Raw genomic sequence first — 9,528 nt, 5'->3', positions numbered from 1 at the left:
GGATTAATGTACGGCAGCTTCAGCTGCAGCAGCATCAACACATGCCCAGCCATGGATTGTTTGATAGCTGTGACTACCCTGTACAGAAAATACGCTTGCACAAAGTGAAGGTTTTATTTGCTTTACTGCACAAATGCAGCTGTTCCATGTGCGTCTTGCACACTTTCTTACGGTCTCCACACCGTCATACTTGGTCTGCTTCAAAATAAGTATACCCGGTGCGTTCATTTTGCCGTTCCCTGGCCGGTTCAGTGACTCGTTAATTGGCTACATAGTGGCCACTCAGCTTTGCCTGCCATTATTTTCAAATTTCCTCACGTTGCTGGCAAACCGAAGGCGCAGAAGGCTGAAAGCCAGCGCAGAACGAAAAAAACACCTTTAATGGGGTCGAAGACTAGATGTTACCGCCATCTAGTTGACATCGTTGTACATTGCAAGTCAAGCAAAGGGTAATCACATCTTTTCAAATAAAACTAACTTTACAACATCAGCTGCAATACCATTATCACGGAGCACTAAGATTCAGTACAAACTTTAAAGCTCTTACTCACCACTGCACGTTAGGTTGGATTGTCTGCATTGTCGCGTCATAGACCCAAGCACTGGTTTATTCCTATTTAGAAGGCTATTCTTGGTTTGTTCCCATCTTAATTACAGACTTATATTCAATAAGTGTGGGAATTTATTGTCTTATATACCCAAGAGTTATTCCTTCTATCTGCTACAATGAATTTGGAAAAACAGCCTTAAGATTTGCACCTAGCTCCTTCCTCCTGGAATCATCTAAAACTAAAGGAGCGAGTCTCACTTGATGAATGTAAGGCAGCTTTAAATGACTTGAATGCAGTTAAGTCTGTAAATGTTTTGCCTGAATATGATCATTAGACAATTACTTTTACTAAAGTATTCATTCTTTACTGACACTGAAGTTTATACAGTTTCTGCGTTTTGGGGTTTTTTTTGTTCTTTTTACTCCTTGCCTGGACTTAACTGGTGTATGGATTTGTATGTATATGTGCTATTATAGTTAAAACAGGAATGATGCCACAGAAGAAGTAGTTTTTTTAAATTTATTATTTTTTTTTATTTTAAGTACCGCATGTACTTGCTTACAACACATGTACTACAGGAGAACTTTCTCATGTTAAGTAAAAATCTCAAACAAGAGCAGAGGATATATTTCCCCACAGTAACTGAAGATTGCTATTTCCTTGGACATTAATCAAAATCGGATTATTACTATTATCATGTTGTTATTATGTATCATTAGTCATAATAGTAGCAGCATTAGTCTACAGTATGTATTCACTAGTCACTTTGTTATGTTCAACCACTCATTAATGCAACTTTGCAAGCAACTGTGTGCATGTAGACACGGACAAGTTGACCTGCTGAAGCTCAAACCTAGCATCAAAATGGTGAAGAAAGGTGATCTTACTGATTTCGTTGTTGTTGCCAGGCTGTCTGGTTTCAGTATTTCTGAAACTGGTTATCTACTGGGATTTTTCTTAAACACAGTTGGCATAAACACCAAGACAGCACAGATAAATCCAGCCCTGCATCAAGGGTTCAGGCTGGTGGTGGTGCAATGGTCTGGAGGATATTTTCTTGGCAAACTTTAAGCCCCTTAGTACAAAGTGAACACAGTTTAAACACCACAGCCTCAAATGACCTCCACAGTCTCCAGATGTCAGTCCAATAAAACACCTCTGGGAAGTGGTGGAAAATGAAATTCATGTCATGGATGTACAGCCAACAATCTGCAGCAACTGTGTGATGTCATCACATCAATATAGAACATCTCTGAGGTATGATTGCAGCACCTTATTGAATCTATGCCTTGAAGAATTAAAGCAGTTCTTAAAGCAAAACGATGGCAAACTGTCAGATAAATGTTGCGGATCCTACTGTCGTTGCTGCTTTAAATAACTCATCTACTATTACCATAAATATAAATTGTTTGCTAATAAATAAATAAAACCAAACACTAAATAAAAATGAGAAATGCACTGTACAGTCAGTGGGTTTTAGGCAACCGCAGAGGTGGAAATCTGGAATTTGGAGCAGCTATGGACTGAGTCAGTAGCTGTCAGCACTGGTACTGAGGCCAAGCCAGTGAATGTTAAATACATGAGAAAAATGTGATGCCTGCTAAGCTTATGGCACCTGAATATAGAAGACTTACCAGGAAGTAGAAATAGCTCCTTAAAGATTTGAGTGCAAACATGTTGTTATTTCTACATAGTCACACGATCAACATGTCTTCTTATAATAACCGGCTCACTAACAAAACGTAAATGAGGTTGTGTTCAGTTTCTTTTCTCCATCTTTCACAGCTCTACTTCATTCCCTGCAGCCCATCTAGTCAGGTTTTCCCCCGGAGCGAGCAGAAGGACATCAGGGCACCTCTGTGTGCCCATGGTGACCTCACTCTGATGGTGATGACATTTAGAAAAGCACCCTTAGAAGGGAGTCGTGTCTGACAAGTGAGTCTTGTCATTGCTCTGCATCATCGGCCTCCCCCTGTTTGACAAAACACAGCCACGCTAACATCATGCCATAGAAAAATATCTGAACTAATCACATTTTCATTACTTCACTCAATTTTCCACAAATATTTTCCTGGTGTAACATGAAGCTGTTAATGCTAATTCTTACACTAAAGTGTTTACATAAGATGTAACAAATACAACAAGGATTTAAAGGATTTAAAGGATTTAATGCAGCTACTGCACTCAACTAGGTCTGTGCTACGTGAAAATGCAAAAGCACCACTAGATGTCACCGCTGTAGTGGAATTGTGATCCGCTCTTCTATCACTGCTGAGCTTTTAATAGAAAAAAAAAATCTAAATTTGAAGCGTGTATGCACACATTTTGGTTGCTTTTGTAAAGATCTGAAATTTAAAAAAGGCAAGCACTTTTATATCTCTAAGGAAGGGAGGTTGATGTCAAGCAATATAAAAGAAGATAAAATCAAAGATAAATCTATTCAATAAAGTTAGATTAAAAAAAACCCCAATTGGTTGGAAATGCAGTAACAGATAACAAATACAAGTTAAACGTCAGGAAATAAAGAGCTATGTAGCTGCGTCGTTGACATTATTGAATATTTCTATCAAATCAGACTTGATCTGTGGTGGTTCACTTTGATAATGTTTTCTGATTGTTCTGGCGAGCACAGAAGAAAACAAACAAAACAGATGTAAGCTGAGCATTTGCGACAGCCTGCACTGATCTCTCTCATCATCATCATCTGTTGTGCTGTGTCGCAACCACAAATGCTCTTTCCTGTAAATGATCATTAAAAACAATACCACATGTTTGCTGTGTGCTGCCTCAATAAGATGTGACACGCCCCACGAGCTCACACCTGGAAACAACTCATCACTTTCCCTTGTGCTTCTCTGACGATCTCCAGACATGGGAAACAAAGCTAAGGCTCTGCCCCTGCTTTGACTTTATCTTCAGGATGGGCATTACCACAGGCGTTGACGTTTCTATCTGCCCCGCTTGCCTCTTGGCAATACAGGGTGTAAAAAGCCTCCTGATAAGGGAAATCAGGAACTTCAAACTCATGTTGACGTCACATTTGCTGTGTTTAACTACACACCTAAAGCACGTCATTTATTGTAATATGGCATCTTAGCCGATCAGTAGAATGGAGGGCCAAGCAGATGCAACGAAAAGATTAAAGACATTTTTGAAAGGATAAACTAATAGAAGCAAACATGAGTGAGAATACTGTGTGTTATAGCCTTCAGTCACCAGATCTCAACCTAGAAGCCAGTTATAAATATAGTGAGGGAGGAATCTGCTTTGCAAATTGGAGAAAAATTGGACAAGTAACTTCAAATGAATTCAAATTACTCTAGTTATCAGATGTCACCCAGAAAGTTCATGCTGCAAAGTTTGAGGATTTTGACTGAGTGTAGAGTCACAAATCTAAAACTAACTGCTTAGTTTATCTAAAAGACATTATTAGAGCTTCAAAGAGAAGTCCTTTAGAGAAGTATTAGCATAAAAGGGAAACATATCTAATACTAAAATTGCCTAAAAGACAAAAACACATCGGTGAAAGGGGTACTAGAGGATATACAGGGTTCTGTTACACACATATGTAGACATAGAGTTAAAGTCAAGCTGAATTTGATCTAAATGTAATAAAACAACTCCCTAGGAGGTCACGATCTGAAACCTTGAGAAGCAAATAGATGATTGTCTCTCTGTGTGGGTCAAAGCAAGTCTAAATCAGTCTTTGGTGGAGGTCTTTGGTTATAAGATTTTTCCTCAGAGTGACTCAGATAATTGTCTTAGTGGTGAAGTCACACATTAGGGCAGTGAGATGAAGCTCTGGGGGCCAGAAAGCACGAAGAGACAAAACAGCTTTCGTTACAGGAACAGCCTTGCATGTCATATCAGGGAGCAGTGCTTTTTATCAGCTGCTGAGAAAACGACAAAGTCTTCATTTCTCCTCTGTCTTCTTGATCTTCTTCACTCATCTTTTCCCACACATTGACACTTTTTCCTGGGGTCATCCCAGGTTGCAATCAGCAGAGGGGGAGACTTGCACCGGCTGCAGCTGCTCGGCTGGACTCTGTCTTGTTTCATTAATGCTAAGCAAAGCAGATCATACCGTTCCATCAACAACACCTGCCGGTCAGGACCGCGACCCATTCACTATACATTTACCATCCCGTCTGTCTATGTACAGCAACCTGTAGTTTCCTGGCACAGAACTGCTGACATGTCTTGGCTTTTACTGTTGAGACTGCTTTGTGTCATTCTAGGTGCTCTCTTCAGTCGAATGAAGTCAACCTAGATGAATAGCAATGCTTGTTCAAGGGCAAATAGAAAACTGCAATTCTGCAAACACCTCTCAGGCTGGGTGTTTCACACGTGGCTGGAAAACCATGAGGTGGATTGTTTCAAGCTGCTTGGGCAATAGCAGCCTGCGGTCTGATATTAATGTCATTGTTTACAAGAAAGCATAATGTAGGCTTGCGTGAGCAAAACTGTTTTAATACAGCTGTTACATAACAAATTTGTTATACAATGAAACAATCCAAAATATGCCTTTTGGAAGGAAAGTATCCATTATGCAGTTGCATGGCAGCAGTGGCTTAGATGTGCATACTTAAACATTCTCAGGCCACAACACGCTCGCATACAATTTGGTTCAGGTGTGTCATAACACTTCACTAGAAAATGTGCATGGATGATAGGTTAACTGCCACAAATGAAGGACTGGGATTAAGTTCCACAACAGAGAGAGCAGCTACTGTTTTGTTTTTGCACAAGAAATCCAAGAGTGAGAATTAGACAACAATCATGGTGTCTCCTAAATTAAGAGCGGCGTGTTTTTTAGTGGGGCTTTTTGCTCCTTTATTTTTTAACTTGCAAAAAAAATCTTCCTAGTGGAAGAAAAACATGTTAAATGTATTGATCAGTAATCCCCAAACTGTTGCTGTCTCGGATGCGATTGGAGGTTTCCAGAGCTCTCGTGATAGCCCACGAAGACGGACTCTTCCTGTATGTATCCTGAATGCTGAGAACTGCTGCAGATGGTGCGCCGGTTGCTTGAAACAGCAGAGTGGCGCAGACGCACCGTCAGCCTCCAAACCTAAGCCACAAATTATGTCTGGTACATGGAAAAGATCATGTGGCCCTGCAGCGGAGTAGAGGTGGTGAGAACAAGGAGTTTGGTGGTAACTGGGTTGGGATTGGACGGATACGATTTACATTCCTCTCCAGGGATGTGATATCAAGACAAGGTCAGACCAAGGCTAATACACAAGTCTCCGAGGAGAGGGAGGAGGAATCTAATCTTTGCTCTTTACTCAAAATGACATTTTATATAGAATGCAAAACCATATTTCTGCGTGAACTTTGCATACCTTTTACGAGATGCAATCTGCCTTGAATTAAGCTAATTGCCTACATCTTTCTAGATCACCTCCTATTGTCTAATTTGCCTTGTATACCCTGTTTCTTAAAATATGTGCCGTAACACTGAGATGTTTTGAATGCATTCGCCTTCTCAAGGAAATACCCCAGACTCGATTTACATCCTACACTACATTCCAACTTATTTCAATGGTCAGACTAACCTCAAAGCCCAAAGGGAACCTCATTGTAATTGCAAAGAAATGTAACACTGCAGTCTAACACTCTAATCTGAAATGAGTATTCTGGTCACACTTGGAGCTGAAACAAAGTTGGTGGAATTTTTTTGTGTGCTTTTGTTTCTTTTTCTGCATTGTATCACTTGTCTTAATCTATTAAAAAAATGCATTTAGTTCCCTTATATGCATGTTTTCCTCTGAGAGAAGGTCTGTGAAGCAGGAGGAGGCCTAGCTACGGGATCTGCAACAGCAAAGAGAGGAATATTCCAGACAACCTGAAGAGATTAGGGTGTATTACCAAACAAATTTCTACTACCACCTACAACACTTATGACAGCCTTCAGTTCAACTCTCATAGGAGCTTTAGGGGGAAAAAAGAAAGTAAAAAAGAAAAAGAAAAAGCACACGCTTTTGTCCTCATAGCGGTGTTCCCTCGACGCCAGAATGAAACAAGCTCTGTTTTCTCGGTTGCTCGGTCTGAGAAGAGGGGGCGAGTATGTTTTAAGAAGGGTGTGGGAATCAATTATCCCACTCAAGAGACATGCAGGACCAGTGGGTATTGCTTGGGATTAGTGTCCATTCTTGTCATGTACTGACAAACCCTCCCGCTGATCTCCTTAACACCAGGTGTTATTAAGAAGCAAGGCCCTTACAGGGGGCCTATAGGCTTTTGAATAACTGCCCTTTAGGAAGGACTGACAAGCTTATAATGATGAAAAAAAAGCGCATTCCTGTGCTTTCATGTGCTCACCTGTGCGAATTTTCAGATTATATTGAGCACTGTCCAAACTGAAAGGGAAATCATGCAAAAAATAAACTTGCAAGAACTACAGCTTGAGCTGTCTTGATTAACCTGCTTTGACAAAGTGACTAGAAATATGCATTCAGATGGGCAGTAAGATGAGAAGATCTTTTAATCTTTATATTCAGCATCGCCTAAATAAAAAGGGTGGAAACAGGGAGGTATATTTTAAATACAACACAATCTCCTTCTCTTTCTGAAGCTTTAGCTGATTGCAAAAACTAGAGTATAAAAACATCAACACGTAGTTTTATTGTGGACTGTGGTGGTGTTCTTCCAACACATAAATCAATGTAAAATGTCAAACTACCTTGATTTTTCTATGGATTGTTAAACCAATATGTGATATTTAGAGGTGCTGGTAGGTGGATTTAAAATTTTTTTTTAACCTTTGGTCAGCCAAATGTAAGCTAAGCTTGTATTCTGTTCAGCTAAGGTAACCAGCTGCATATTCTCCTAGAAAGCTAATAAGCATTTAACCCAAAATACCAAAGTTCTGCTCATAAACACTTTTCCACACTAGTTCAGTCAGTGCTTAAAACCTCTGAACGAAAGATTAATTGCGCAAAAAATTTGAAAGATTAATAACTGCTGATGTGTCTTTTTGGGGAGTGATCAGCACAGATCCAATATCACCCAGAGCGTGCAATGATAATTTTAAAACTTGCTGGCTTTAATCTTTAATTTGAGGTGCTGTTGTGTTTACACACAGTAAGTAGAAAGTTGGCTCGGTGAAGTCACTTGGCCCATCTGCGCTGAATGCGCTGGATATTGTTTGAGATTGGGAATGAATAGACTTCATCTTGAATCCTGGCAGGAGTGCTCCCCAGGTGTAGCTGAGCAAAACCTGGACTCGTCCCAAGTTCAGATCCCTCTCTCTGTTTACGTGCCAAAAATCAAGGTGTGTGTGGACACAAAAGATGTTAGTTGGTAGCTGAGCGATTGAAAGGTGTTTACACAGGAGTTAAGAAGGGTTGTCCCTGCCTAAAGATATTCTCAGCTGGCAAACAGTAAGTGGATATTATTTACAAATCAAGAGGTCAGCTATGTCAACCAGTGCTGCTTCTCACTCCCACTGTAATTGCACTGATTGTGTAGAAATCTATGAACGCTGTTGTTTTATCAGCCGGGTGTTTCTGGGAAAAATAAATAACAACCTAATTGTGTATCATCAGAGGATAAAATGTGCATTCATTAAATAAAGCTTTGCAGTTGTATATGTTCATGGGCCATATATGTTCTACAAGCATACATGTTTCAAACACCAGTGAGGCAGAGGTGATCGCATGTTAAAGAAGGCATTCTGTGACAATAACCAAAACTTTTGGTAATCTCAAAATCTTGAGCAATCGGTGCGTAGGAAGAGTAAATATTTTTCAGGAGCAGGCCTGCCAAAAGGTTCACATTACTTCCTTGAACGATTGATAGCTTGCCAATTGATTTATGATGCTCAATATGATATTTTGCAAAGCGATTAAAGGTTTCATCTTCTGCTTTCAGATTTCTTGTGAAATCGCCTACAGTTATATTTGCGGACAAATTTACTTCATTGTGAACTGCGGGTGAACTCACCTCAGCGCAGCTGGTTTAGCAGAACTGATCACCGCGTCTTGCAAAAAGGCAAGACCTGACGGATATTTAACTTCAGTAGACACTCTTTAGGCAAGATCTACAAAACAGGAAGCTGTAAATGTGTGAACTACCCCAAAATCCTGATTACAGAACCAAGGTATGACACACTTTGGAGGATAGAAATGTCTACAGAGGGATGCACACAATCTTTTTCTTATACAAAAAAGAACAAAACAACAACAACAACATTATTGTAAGTAGTAATCTGAGTAAAATTATAGTCAAAGGAGCTTGCAAAGAAAAGCGTCTGGACTTCTTTAAGTTACTTGAAGAAGTTTCACCTCTCATCCGAGAAGCTTCTTCAGTTCTAAGGTAAAATTATACTACGAGTAAAATTATACTTGTAAAGTATCAGAAATGAGTGTGAGTGAATTGCCCATAACAGCAATATAAAACTTCTAACCTAAACAAATCAAACATGAGTTTATAACACAATTGCCATGCAAAATACACTTGTAATAATAATAATAATAATAATAATAATAATAATAATAATAATAATAAAAACTACTCCAGAAGCTGCTCTGGTGCTTTCAGTAAAATCACATGATCTTCCTCTGTAGTCAGCGGTGCCCTTGTGGTAAGGGTTTTTCATCAGCTGTGCATACTTAAGTATACTTATAGTATTTGAGTATCTGAGTAGAGTACTTGTAACAATAACCCTCAGCTAGTTTCCAACACGTGCACATGAAAGACATTTTAAAACACCAAATCCAAAACAAAAACACACCTGGACTTCTATGTAGGGCAGTGTATAGACTACAATAACACTGCTGCGATATTTCAGTGCTGCTTGTGCTGCACTCAAACCAATTCTTGGTTTGCCATTCTGGAAATAAACAGTCACTGAGTGCAGGTATTTTATCACACCGTCCAGTCCGGCTCAGAGCGACTTCAATCTGCACAAACACCGACTGCGTGGTGCTTAAAACGCCCACAGAGGAGAAACTGTCACACCAATCATAAATTA

This window comes from Astatotilapia calliptera, chromosome 18 (genome assembly GCF_900246225.1).
Source record: "Astatotilapia calliptera chromosome 18, fAstCal1.2, whole genome shotgun sequence".
NCBI lineage: Eukaryota > Metazoa > Chordata > Actinopteri > Cichliformes > Cichlidae > Astatotilapia > Astatotilapia calliptera.
This window is presented reverse-complemented; position numbering follows the sequence as displayed.